Genomic DNA, 14,320 nt, shown 5'->3' with positions numbered 1-14,320 from the left:
ATGTTACTGAATTTATAACTGAATCATGTACTTAAACTGTATTTTTAACTGAAACTTTAGTTAAATCTTTAAGTGAAACATTAACTGAATTGTTTGTACTAACTGAATATATAACTGAATCTTTAACTTTTAACTGAATATATAACTGAATCTTTAACTTTTAACTGATTTTTTAACTGAAACTATATTTTTAACTGAATCTTTAACTTTTAACTGAATTGTTTACTTGAACTGAATTGCTTTACTTGAACTGTAGATTGAATGATGAAGTGTGGGAAGTCAGATTCCATTTCCATGACAGAGATAATCTTGAAAGAAGCCTAAATGTGGATGATATCACATTTCACAATCTGATTGCACTAATAGAGCTTGAAGGTTATGGGATGACAGACTTTATGTATTATGTCAGAGATCCAGGTGTTGGGGTTTCAGGTATGGAAGAACTGACAGATGATGATAAGGTGAAGGAAATGTTGGATGACCTACTTATCAAAGGTCAGAAGGTGGTGAACATAACAGTCATCAAAAGTGATGCTCCAAGACCTAGTGATTTGAACATTGGACCAGTTTGTGAGGAGCAGGTTCCAATATCTGAAATAGGTGTGCCAGTGGTGTATGAGATAGATACATCAGGAGTACTGTTTTCTAGTCCAACAAAGCCACAACCAGTGCCAGTGCAGGTCATTAACACACAGGAGAGTTCATTTTTGAAGGAGAAGTGTGCACCAGTACCAGAATTTGCAATGGAGATTGGTGAAGAGAGGCATGAGTATTTCATGGAGCAAGACCAAGATCAAGAGCAAATTGAGCAACTGATGGAGCAGAAGAGGAATGAAGAGATTGAGAAGTTCAGGAAAAAGGGGAAAGAAAAAGAGAAATACAAGGCAGCTAAAATAAAACTTCCAGAGCTAATGGCTGAAGATTTCACTGATAGTGACAGTGACACAGATTTACTAGCAGATGAGGATATAATTGCTAGGCTTGAGGCAATGAAGAAGCATAGAGATGATCCACTTCATCATATTGAAGGGGACACTGATGTGGATGAGCCATATGAAGCATATGAGGAGGAGGAGGAGGAGAAGGCACCAGAGGAGGAGGAGGAGGAGGAGGAAGGGAGCAGCATAGGAGGAAGTAGCAGAGGAAGTAAAAGAAAGGGGCCAACTACAAGATCTCATGCTATTGATGAGATTATTGAGGAAGATTGGTTTCCTTCATCTGATGAGGAGAGCAACCCTGGTGACCTAAGTCAGGAGGATAATGTAACGCCCCAGATTCGATGCGCCAGGTGTCTGCCAGTTATTCGCCGTCTTTGCCATGTCATTTGCTTGCGTATTGCATTTTATCATGTCATCATGTGCATTTTATTTTGCATACGTGTTCGTCTCTTGCATCCGAGCATTTTCCCCGTTGTCCGTTTTGCAATCCGGCACTCCTATGTCCTCCGGCGTCCCCTTTTTGTCTCTCGTTGTGAGTGGGTGTTAAACTTTCTCGGAATGGAACGAGGTTTGCCAAGCGGCCTTGGTATAGCACCGGTAGACCGCCTGTCAAGTTTCATGCCATTTGGAGGTCGTTTGGTACTCCAACGGTTAACCGGGTAACCGTAAAAGCCTCTTTTGTTGCAGCCCAACACCCCCTCCAAAGTGGCCCAAAACCCAGCAAACTCCCCTCCATGCTCTCGGTCGTTCGATCACGATCGCGTGGCCGAAAACCGCACCTTATTTGGAGTCTCCTAGCTCCCTCTACCTATAAATAAGTGATCCCCCTCCAAATTCGCGGTGCAACCCTAGCAGTTTTTCCTCCTCGCGCCGTCGGACGCGTCCGCCCGCGCCGGACACGTCCGCCGACCACGTCGCCCCGGCCAATCGTGGGACGCTACGTCACCCGCGCCGCCGCCCCAGCCTCTCGCGCGCCGCCACGTGTCCCCCAGCGCCCCACTTCGCCGCGGGCCCGCCGAGCCCATCTGAGGCCCGCGCGAGCCCGTCCCCGCCGCCGCCGAAGCCCGGTCCGACCCCGCCGCGCCTCCGCCGGCGCCGCCGCGCCACCCTTCGCCAGCGTCGCCGCCTCCGGTTGCCGCCCCGCCGCCGCTCATCCCCGACTCCGGCGTCGCCCCGCCGCCTGTTCGCCGCGCCTCGCCTCCGGGCTGCGCCTCCGCCCAGCGCCCGAGGCGCGCGTTCGCCCGCCGTCGCCCCGTCAGACCCCGCCGCCGCCGGGCTCCCCTACGTCTGCCGGAGGCACGCCGCCGCCTCCACGCCGTGTCCGCCGCCGCGGGCCTCGCCCGGCACCCCGCGCCGCCCCGTTCGCCACCGCGCCCGGTCGCCGGCATCCCCGGCCGGATCTGGGACGGGACCGGCCGGATCTGCCACCCCCGTCGCCTTCCTCTTCTTCTCCGGCCACCGTCTACCTCAACTCCGGTGAGCATCTCCGTCGCCGCATCAAGATCCGTGCAACCCGAGGTTGACCCCCGAAATCCTCTAAGTCCTGTAATTTTGACATTATCATGCCATGTTCATCATGCTATATCTCTGCATCTGTAGCTCCGTTTTGCGCGTGTAATATATCAAATTGTTCGTCTCGACGAGTACTTTATTTCTTTACATTGCATCATTTTTATTTGAGCTCATATTGATGCCCTAAATGCTGTTTGAAGAGTGCATGTTGATGTTAACCTGCTGAAACTGTTATAACTTGCTCATTTATCATTTTTGCCATGATTGATGTGTGCATCCTATGAGGTTGATGCCTACATGTATGTTGATCTATGCCATGCCATCTTTCCAAAGGTGTTAACCATGTATTTTTGTGAGTTGTGTGCTGAGTGCATCGAGCTTGTTAAGGAGGGTACTTGCTGTTGCTGTTTTGCTAGACAGATTCTGTTATATTTTGTTGCTATGTTAACATGCTTCTACTAATCATTCTATGCATAATCTGGAGATGTTCTATAAACATGTTTTGATCTACATGTCATGCTCTATACATTCATGCCCTTGGTTGCAATTATAGCCTGCTGGTACATGTTGTTATCTTGCTCTAAAGTTGCTTCATAATGTTGCTATCATCCTGTTAACGTTAAATTCACTTGTTCCCATGTGTTTTGCTAGTGATCCATGTACCCTATGAACTTTCTCTTGCATGCTTAGCTTCATAAACATGCCTTCTTACTGTTGGTTGCCTTGCCATATCATGTATTGCTCTGTGGTGAGTGGTTCAAGCTCACGAACATGCCTACTTATTGTTGTTCCTGCCATGTATGAATCTATAATATAACTTGCCATGTTTATATGGGTGCCATCATATTTCCTATGCCTTTTTGGCTCATGGTCAGTAAGGGACTTTTGATCTATGCAATTAGTAGATTCATGCCATGCCTTTGTTTGCCATGATAAGTTCCTGTAACATGTTGTTTGATAGCTCTAAACATTACAACCTGATGTTATTTCTGCCAAGTCTGAAACTGTTATTATTTGCAATCTTAGCATGTGTTTTGGAGCATGATCTAGTGTTTTCTGGAGTTAGCTTAGTGTTCATATTTTGTTGTGCTTTACCTGTACTTCATGCCCATGCCTTTTGTTATTATGTTGGGGTGCTGTAGCTTATTGTTTTGATGCTCGCAATATGCCTAGTTGCTGTTATGGACAGATTGTTGCTATGACTTGTATAGAGTGTGTGTGTTGAACCGTTGCTCCGTTTTGAGTGTGCTCTATATGAAACTTGCTTGATTTTGCATGTACTGCCATATTATCATGTTGCATCCTTGTTTTGAGGTGTTTGCTTGATATTTGGGTGCATTTTGCATCAATGCCATGCTTTACTTGTTTTGCCCATATCTTCTAGGCCGTAACTCCGAATCTAATGAACTTTATATGTAACTTGACTAGAACTTCATGTAGATCCTTTTGGTGCTCTTTAACTTGCTGTTTAACAACTTGAACATAAGGTTTATTCAGTTCTGGACCAATTTCGAAATATGCATATGAGAACTTACCGGAATTGTTATATGTTGTTCCCGGCCTCATTTAAACTTGTCTTGATGTGTTGTTCTTGTTTGCATCATCTCTTGCCATGAGTAGCCTCATGTAGCTTTGTCATGCATCATGCTTGTTGTGCATCATGTCTTGTTCATGTGTGGTGTGTTTACTATGTTGTGTGTTCTTCTCGATAGTTCCCGTTTCGTTGCGATCGTGAGGATTCGTTCGTCTACGTGTGGTTCGTCTTCGTGGCTTCATCTTCTTCATGGACTCGTTCTTCTTCCTTGCGGGATTTCAGGCAAGATGACCGTCACCTTGGATCTCACTACTATCATTGCTATGCTAGTTGCTTCGTTCTATCGCTATGCTGCGTTACCTATCTTTTGCTCATCAAGCCTCCCAAATTGCCATGAACCTCTAACCTTTGACACCCTTCCTAGCGAACCATTGCTTGGCTATGTTACGCTTTGCTCAGCCCCTCTTATAGCGTTGCTAGTTGCAGGTGAAGTTGAAGATTGCTCCATGGTGGACAGGGTTTATGTTGGGATATCACAATATCTCTTATATTATTAATGCATATATATATTTGGTAAAGGGTGGAAGGCTCGGCCTTATGCCTGGTGTTTTGTTCCACTCTTGCCGCCCTAGTTTCCGTCATACCGGTGTTATGTTCCCAGATTTTGCGTTCCTAACGCGGTCGGGTGATTTATGGACCCCCCTGACAGTTCGCTTTGAATAAAACTCCTCCAGCAAGGCCCAACATTGGTTTTACCATTTGCCTCACCACCACCTATTTTTCCCTTGGGAGTAATTAACCCAAGGGTCATCTTTATTATAGCCCCCCCCAGGCCAATGCTTGTCTAAGTGTTGGTCCAAACTAGAGCCACTTGTAGCGCCACCTCGGGGAAACTTGAGGTTTGGTCCTAGTTGTACATAGTGCTCATCCGGTCGTGGCCTGAGACGAGATACGCGCGGCTACTATCAGGATGTCGGCACGCCGGGAGGTCTTGCTGGTCTTGTTTTACCATTGTCGAAATGTCTTGTAAACCAGGATTCCGAGACTGATCGGGTCTTCCTGGGAGAAGGTCTATTCCTTCGTTGATCGCGAGAGCTTGTCATGGGCTAAGTTGGGATACCCCTGCAGGGTATAAACTTTCGAGAGCTGTGCCTGCGGTTATGTGGCAGATGGGAATTTGTTAATGTCCGGTTGTAGATAACTTGACACCTGATCCGAATTAAAACGCATCAACCGAGTGTGTAGCCGTGATGGTCTCTTCTCGGCGGAGTCCGGGAAGTGAACACGGTTTCTGGGTTATGTTTGACGTAAGTAGGAGTTCAGGATCACTTCTTGATCATTGCTAGTTGACGACCGTTCCGCTTGTTTCTCTTCTCGCTCTCATTTGCGTTGGTTAGCCACCATATATGCTTAGTCGCTGCTGCAACCTCACCACTTTACCCCTTCCTTTCCCATTAAGCTTTGCTAGTCTTGATACCCATGGTAATGGGATTGCTGAGCCCTCGTGGCTCACAGATTACTACAACAGCAGTTGCAGGTACAGGTTATGTGATGATCTTGACGCGAGAGCGATGCTTGCGTGCTTCAGTTCTTTTTCTGCTTCTTCTTCGATTAGGGGATAGGTTCCAGGTCGGCAGCCTGGGCTAGCAGGGTGGATGTCGTTTGAGCTTCTGTTTGTGTTTCATCCGTAGTCGGATGATGCTCTCATGTATTGTAATGTTGTATTCGTGTGGCATTGTATGCCTTATGTATGTATCCCCATCTATTATGTAATGTTGATGTAATGATATCCACCTTGCAAAAGCGTTCCAATATGCGGGTCTATCCTTGGTGGGACCTTCGAGTTCCTTTTGGATAGGGTCGCATATTGGACGTGACAAGTTGGTATCAGAGCCTCGACCGACCTTAGGAGCCCCCCTTGATTGATCATGTAGTTTGGTCGTTGTCGAGTCTAGAAAAAAACTGTTTTCGGAGTCTAGTTATATCGGAGAGTAGAATTCTTTTTACTCCTCTGCCCCTCCGTCGCTCTGGTGAGGAATCTTGACGTAGGTGTTTTGAACTACTCCTCTTCCCCTTCCAATTTTTCTTTAGGTTCACGCAGTTGGTTTTTTCGGTCGTTGGTTCTCAGCTCTTTTCATCCGGCGCAGTTCTCGTCAAGTTGACTCGAGTCTCCTCATCTTTGCCAAGTTCAATCCTTAGTTGTTTCTTTTTTCCCACCCACCCTCCCTTTTTCTTCTCAGAGCTGGAGTCCGTAATCGACTATCCTTCCTACTCGTGCGAAGCCTTTGCTTTCTTTCCTCAATGATTTCAACCGGTGTTTTCTCTTCAAGATATTCGTTGGTTCCCCTTCCAAGTTTCCTTTGTTTTCCCGCCCTCCCACCCTCTTCTTCCCGGAGCCTAAGCCTCTTTCGAGCATCAATTACCTTCGTACGGAACCTCTTCAGCCTTCCCTCAATTATTTCAACCGGTGAATTCTCGTCTCGTTTGACATTCCTCATCTCTTTTCCTTTTCCGCTGGGTTCAATTCAAGTTTTTTTGGTGTTGATTATATTCTTTCCCTCAGCTCAAGTGTTTTCCCTGCTTGTTCGCCTCTCGCCAGTTTATCCTTCCGGAGTGTTCAAGATATCTCAGGAGACTTGTCTGTGTTTGAATTAATTCGAGGTTGTCACCTCATCCAAATATTTCATTTGTTTCGGTGCATCATCTATTCCACAATCCTTTCCAACGGTGGTTATCTCTTCAGTGGGCCCTAACCCACAGGTCTTTTCCCAGGATCTTACCTGACTCTTCTAATTCCCCGGAGTTATTCTCAAATTCTTTTCAAGTGTGACGTAAGAATGAATTTCACCAGTCACATGCTTTTCCAAGATCTCTTTCAAATCATTTCATTGCTGGCTCAACCTCTTTGCTTTTCATTCTTCCGGAGTATCTCAGTAATTTTGGTGGTGTTTCTCGTCGTCATTTGAAGACCGAAGAAGAGTTTTTCCTCTAAATCTTGCCCGTTCTCTCGAAGTTTCGTGGTTCTAGATTCATGTTATCCTCTCGAATTATTCCATTCGTCAGATATTCTTTTCTTACCCATCCGGAGTATGTCAGGAGTTGTTTTCCATTTCTTTTCACCGGAGGCCATCATTCCAGTTATCGTTCTCTATTTACCCCGGTGCTTCATTCAAGTGTTCGTTAATCAGCTCGAGTTCTTCCTGTTCTTTGGCATCTAAATCCCCTCAAGCATATTTGGTTCCTCGAATTCTTCCCGGTGACTCATTCTCTTTTCAGCAGTCATTTTTGAATTCTTACGGTGGTTCGTTCAAGATTCTTTTCCTTGTTTATCATATTAGTCCATTCGTTTCTTTTCACATTCTAACCACTCCGGTTAGAACGAGTGGTTTCATAGTCTATCTGGTTCCGTGAGCTTTCGATTCTCGTCATTCTCGTCGTCCCTCTCTTCTTCTCGAGGATTCTCGATTCTTTGCTTCTTCTCTTGAGTTCTTGTTTCACCTCATCCCTTTTCCCTTCCGTCTCGGTCCTAAGATCTCGGGACGAGATCTCTTGTTAGTGGAGGAGTGTTGTAACGCCCCGGATTCGATGCGCCAGGTGTCTGCCAGTTATTCGCCATCTTTGCCATGTCATTTGCTTGCGTGTTGCATTTTATCATGTCATCATGTGCATTTCATTTTGCATACGTGTTCGTCTCTTTCATCCGAGCATTTTCCCCGTTGTTCGTTTTGCAATCCGGCACTCCTATGTCCTCCGGCGTCCCCTTTTTGTCTCTCGTTGTGAGTGGGTGTTAAACTTTCTCGGAATGGAACGAGGTTTGCCAAGCGGCCTTGGTATAGCACCGGTAGACCGCCTGTCAAGTTTCGTGCCATTTGGAGGTCGTTTGGTACTCCAACGGTTAACCGGGTAACCGTAAAAGCCTCTTTTGTTGCAGCCCAACACCCCCTCCAAAGTGGCCCAAAACCCAGCAAATTCCCCTCCATGCTCACGGTCGTTCGATCACGATCGCGTGGCCGAAAACCGCACCTCATTTGGAGTCTCCTAGCTCCCTCTACCTATAAATAAGTGATCCCCCTCCAAATTTGCGGTGCAACCCTAGCAGTTTTTCCTCCTCGCCCCGCCGGACGCGTCCGCCCGCGCCGGACACGTCCGCCGACCACGTCGCCCCGGCAAATCGTGGGACGCCAAGTCACCCGCGCCGCCGCCCCAGCCTCTCGCGCGCCGCCACGTGTCCCCCAGCGCCCTACTTTGCCGCGGGCCCGCCGAGCCCATCTGAGGCCCGCGCGAGCCCGTCCCCGCCTCCGCCGAAGCCCGGTCCGGCCCCGCCGCACCTCCGCCGGCGCCGCCGCGCCACCCTTCGCCAGCGCCGCCGCCTCCGGTTGCCGCCCCGCCGCCGCTCATCCCCGACTCCGGCGTCGCCCCGCCGCCTGTTCGCCGCGCCTCGCCTCCGGGCTGCGCCTCCGCCCAGCGCCCGAGGCGCGCGTTCGCTCGCCGTCGCCCCGTCAGACCCCGCCGCCACCGGGCTCCCCTCTGTCTGCCGGAGGCGCGCCGCCGCCTCCACGCCGTGTCCGCCGCCGCGGGCCTCGCCCGGCACCCCGCGCCGCCCCGTTCGCCGCCGCGCCCGGTCGCCGGCATCCCCGGCCGGATCCGGGACGGGACCGGCCGGTTCTGCCACCCCCGGCGCCTTCCTCTTCTTCTCCGGCCGCCGTCTACCTCAACTCCGGCGAGCATCTCCGTCGCCGCATCAAGATCCGTGCAACCCGAGGTTGACCCCCCGAAATCCTCTAAGTCCTGTAATTTTGACATTATCATACCATGTTCATCATGCTATATCTCTGCATCCGTAGCTCCGTTTTGCGCGTGTAATATGTCAAATTGTTCGCCTCGACGAGTACTTCATTTCATTCCATTGCGTTATTTTCATTTGAGCTCATCTTGATGCCCGAAATGCTGTTTGAAGAGTGCATGTTGATGTTAACCTGCTGAAACTGTTATAACTTTCTCATTATCATTTTTGCCATGATTGATGTGTGCATCCTATGAGGTTGATGCCTACATGTATGTTGATCTATGCCATGCCATCTTTCCAAAGGTGTTAACCATGTATTTTTGTGAGTTGTGTGCTGAGTGCGTCGAGCTTGTTAAGGAGGGTACTTGTTGTTGCTGTTTTGCTAGACAGATTCTGTTATATTTTGTTGCTATGTTAACATGCTTCTACTAATCATTCTATGCATAATCTGGAGATGTTCTATAAACATGTTTTGATCTACATGTCATTCTCTATCCATTCATGCCCTTGGTTGCAATTATAGCCTGATGGTACATGTTGTTATCTTGCTCTAAAGTTGCTTCATAATGTTGCTATCATCCTGTTAACGTTAAGTTCACTTGTTCCATGTGTTTTGCTAGTGATCCATGTACCCTATGAACTTTCTCTTGCCATGCTTAGCTTCATAAACGTACCTTCTTACTGTTGGTTGCCTTTCCATGCCATGTATTGCTCTGTGGTGAGTGGTTCAAGCTCACGAACATGCCTACTTATTGTTGTTCCTGCCATGTATGAATCTGTAATATAACTTGCCATGTTTATATGGGTGCCATCATATTTCCTATGCCTTTTTGGCTCATGGTCAGTAAGGGACTTTTGATCTATGCAATTAGTAGATTCATGTCATGCCTTTGTTTGCCATGATAAGTTCCTGTAACATGTTGTTTGATAGCTCTAAACATTGCAACCTGATGTTATTTCTGCCAAGTCTGAAACTGTTATTATTTGCAATCTTAGCATGTGTTTTGGAGCATGATCTAGTGTTTTCTGGAGTTAGCTCAGTGTTCATGTTTTGTTGTGCTTTACCTGTAATTCATGCCCATGCCTTTTGTTATTATGTTGGGGTGTTGTAGCTTATTGTTTTGATGCTCGCAATATGCCTAGTTGCTGTTATGGACAGATTGTTGCTATGACTTGTATAGAGTGTGTGTGTTGAACCGTTGCTCCGTTTTGAGTGTGCTCTATATGAAACTTGCTTGATTTTGCATGTAGTGCCATATTATCATGTTGCATCCTTGTTTTGAGGTGTTTGCTTGATGTTTGGGTGCATTTTGCATCAATGCCATGTTTAACTTGTTTTGCCCATATCTTCTAGGTCGTAGCTCCGAATCTAATGAACTTTATATGTAACTTGACTAGAATTTCATGTAGATCCTCTTGGTGCTCTTTAACTTGCTGTTTAACAACTTGAACATAAGGTTTATTCAGTTCTGGACCAATTTCAAAATATGCATATGAGGACTTACCGGAATTGTTATATGTTGTTCCCGGCCTCATTTAAACTTGCCTTGATGTGTTGTTCTTGTTTGCATCATCTCTTGCCATGAGTAGCCTCATGTAGCTTTGTCATGCATCATGCTTGTTGTGCATCATGTCTTGTTCATGTGTGGTGTGTTTACTATGTTGTGTGCTTCTTCTCGATAGTTCCCGTTTCGTTGCGATCGTGAGGATTCGTTCGTCTACGTGTGGTTCGTCTTTGTGGCTTCATCTTCTTCATGGACTTGTTCTTCTTCCTTGCAGGATTTCAGGCAAGATGACCGTCACCTTGGATCTCACTACTATCATTGCTATGGTAGTTGCTTCGTTCTATCGCTATGCTACGTTACCTATCTTTTGCTCATCAAGCCTCCCAAATTGCCATGAACCTCTAACCTTTGACACCCTTCCTAGCGAACCATTGCTTGGCTATGTTACCGCTTTGCTCAGCCCCTCTTATAGCGTTGCTAGTTGCAGGTGAAGTTGAAGATTGCTCCATGGTGGACAGGGTTTATGTTGGGATATCACAATATCTCTTATATTATTAATGCATCTATATATTTGGTAAAGGGTGGAAGGCTCGGCCTTATGCATGGTGTTTTGTTCCACTCTTGCCGCCCTAGTTTCCGTCATACCGGTGTTATGTTCCCGGATTTTGCGTTCCTAACGCGGTCGGGTGATTTATGGGACCCCCCTGACAGTTCGCTTTGAATAAAACTCCTCCAGCAAGGCCCAACATTGGTTTTACCATTTGCCTCACCACCACCTATTTTTCCCTTGGGAGTAATTAACCCAAGGGTCATCTTTATTATAGCCCCCCCCCGGGCCAATGCTTGTCTAAGTGTTGGTCCAAACTAGAGCCACTTGCAGCGCCACCTCGGGGAAACTTGAGGTCTGGTTCTAGTTGTACGTAGTGCTCATCCGGTCGTGGCCTGAGACAAGATACGTGCGGCTACTATCAGGATGTCGGCACGCCGGGAGGTCTTGCTGGTCTTGTTTTACCATTGTCGAAATGTCTTGTAAACCGGGATTCCGAGACTGATCGGGTCTTCCTGGGAGAAGGTCTATTCCTTCATTGATCGCGAGAGCTTGTCATGGGCTAAGTTGGGACACCCCTGCAGGGTATAAACTTTCGAGAGCCGTGCCCGCGGTTATGTGGAAGATGGGAATTTGTTAATGTCCGGTTGTAGATAACTTGACACCTGATCCGAAATAAAACGCATCAACCGAGTGTGTAGCCGTGATGGTCTCTTCTCGGCGGAGTCCGGGAAGTGAACACGGTTTCTGGGTTATGTTTGACGTAAGTAGGAGTTCAGGATCACTTCTTGATCATTGCTAGTTGACGACCGTTCCGCTTGTTTCTCTTCTCGCTCTCATTTGCGTTGGTTAGCCACCATATATGCTTAGTCGTTGCTGCAACCTCACCACTTTACCCCTTCCTTTCCCATTAAGCTTTGCTAGTCTTGATACCCATGGTAATGGGATTGCTGAGTCCTCGTGGCTCATAGATTACTACAACAACAGTTGCAGGTACAAGTTATGTGATGATCTTGACGTGAGAGCGATGCTTGCGTGCTTGAGTTCTTTTTCCGCTTCTTCGATTAGGGGATAGGTTCCAGGTCGGCAGCCTGGGCTAGCAGGGTGGATGTCGTTTGAGCTTTTGTTTGTGTTTCATCCGTAGTCGGATGATGCTCTCATGTATTGTAATGTTGTATTCGTGTGGCATTGTATGCCTTATGTATGTATCCCCATCTATTATGTAATGTTGATGTAATGATATCCACCTTGCAAAAGCGTTCCAATATGCGGGTCTATCCTTGGTGGAACCTTCGAGTTCCTTTTGGATAGGGTCGCATATTGGGCGTGACAGATAATGATGGGGCTCAAATACCATGTGTGAAGCTTCCAGCTGATAGGAAGAGCAAGGCTAAAAAGAAGAAGCACAGAGTTTGGTATGATGAGCAAAGGGAGAACCCAGAAGAGCAATTTATGAAGAAGCTTTGTTTCATAGATGTGACCCAGTTCAGGAGGGCACTTCTTAATTTTCACATCTCACAAAATAGGAACCATGCCTTCCACAGGAACTGTCCAGACATGATTATAGCTGTCTGCAAATTTGAGAATTGTCCATTTTTCATTGCAGCTTATCAGATAGCACATGAGAAGACATTCTGTATAAAGAAACTGAACTTGCACCATAGCTGCCCAGTAGTAGGAGAGAGCACAAAAGTTACTGCTAAGTGGTTGGCACATGAATGTGAGCAACAGTTGAGGACAGACCCCAACACACCTGTCCAGACTATAATTTCAAACTTGAAGCAAAAGCATGGAATAGAGGTATCTATACATATGGCCTATAGGGTAAGAAAGCTAGCCAGAAATGTAGTCCTAGGAGATCAGAAGGAACAATATCATAGGATAAGGGATTACCTAGAAGCTGTGCTAGAAACCAATCCAGGAAGTAGATGCATTGTCACTACAAAGCATCTGAAACTACATCCAAGCAAAAACCCAAGATTCCATGGCTTGTTCATCTGCCTCAATGCTTGCAAAGAGGGTTTCCTTAATGGTTGCAGACCATTCATAGGTATGTGCACACCTACTAATTAACTAGTGAATGTACATTTATATGTGCACACCCAATAATTTGTTGGTAATCTACTTGTGATCTTGTATGATAGGTGTGGATGGTTGCTTCATAAAGTTGACCACAGGGCAGCAAATCTTGGCTGCCACTGGAAGAGATGGAAACAATAACATATTTCCCATTGCTTTTGCAATAGTGGACAAGGAAAACACAGCAAGTTGGTCTTGGTTTCTTACTCAATTAAAATATGCCATTGGTGGTGAGTCAGGCAAGTTTGGCTACTACACTATTATATCTGACAGGCAAAAGGTACTACTATCTCTACTCCAATCATTGCTTGCATTGCTTATTAATTGTCTTTGTTTATTAATTTCATACATGGCATTGTTGTAGTATTCTCAAACTGTAGTTCATTCAAACAGGGCCTTCTTACAGCCATAAACAATGTATTCCCCAATTGCAAACAAAGATTCTGCCTTAGACATATTTATCAAAACTTTCAAACAGCTGGTTTTACAGGGGAAGAGTTGAAGAAATACATGTATCAGGCAAGTTATTCCTATACTGAGCATGGTTATGTAACAACAATGGAAGGCATGAAAAAGGAGTGTGAGCCAGCTTGGAAATGGCTATCTAGGATACCAAAACATACATGGGCTAGGCATGCCATGGACAACAATTGCAAAACTGACTTGGTAGTTAACAATATAAGTGAAGTTTTTAACAAGATGATACTTGATGTCAGAGCCAAACCCATTAGAACCATGGTAGATGGGATCAGGACAAAGTTGTTAGTGAAGTTCAATGCAAATAGGACAAAGACTGAGACTGCTAAGTGGCAGATATGCCCAACATATGCTGAGAAGCTAGAGGAAGCAAAACATCATTCTAGGTTTTGTCAGTCTATCAAAGCTGGACCTGATCTCTTCCAGGTGACAAGTGGAGAAAGCACATATGCAGTTAACTTGTTGCATCATACATGTGGTTGTAGGAAGTGGGACATGTGTGGAGTACCTTGCAATCATGGTGCTTCTGCAATCAACAAGGCAAAACTTGTGCCAGAAGATTTTGTTCATGATTTCTTCAAGAAACCAATGTATAAGGCAGCTTATAGTCCAATAGTTTTCCCTGTGCCTGGGCCTGATTTGTGGCCAAAGACTAGAACCCCTGACATTGAACCACCAGTGTTCAAAGAAAAGCCAGGAAACAAAGAGACAAAGAGGAGAAAGAGCAGGTTTGAAAAGCCAGCTCCAAAGGATACATCTAGGATGGCAACTATCACTTGTAGCAATTGCAATAGGACTGGGCATAGATACACTAGTTGCAAGCAGGCTCTGAAACCAGCCCTAGCTATGAGAATGAACCAACACCAGGTAACTATTGTAGTAGGTTTTTGTACAATTTCACATACCAGTTTCTAACATTTCTATGCTGTAATTTCAGGAAAA

Source organism: Triticum aestivum, chromosome 5B (assembly GCF_018294505.1).
Source record: "Triticum aestivum cultivar Chinese Spring chromosome 5B, IWGSC CS RefSeq v2.1, whole genome shotgun sequence".
NCBI lineage: Eukaryota > Viridiplantae > Streptophyta > Magnoliopsida > Poales > Poaceae > Triticum > Triticum aestivum.
Note: the sequence above shows the minus strand (reverse complement) of the source record.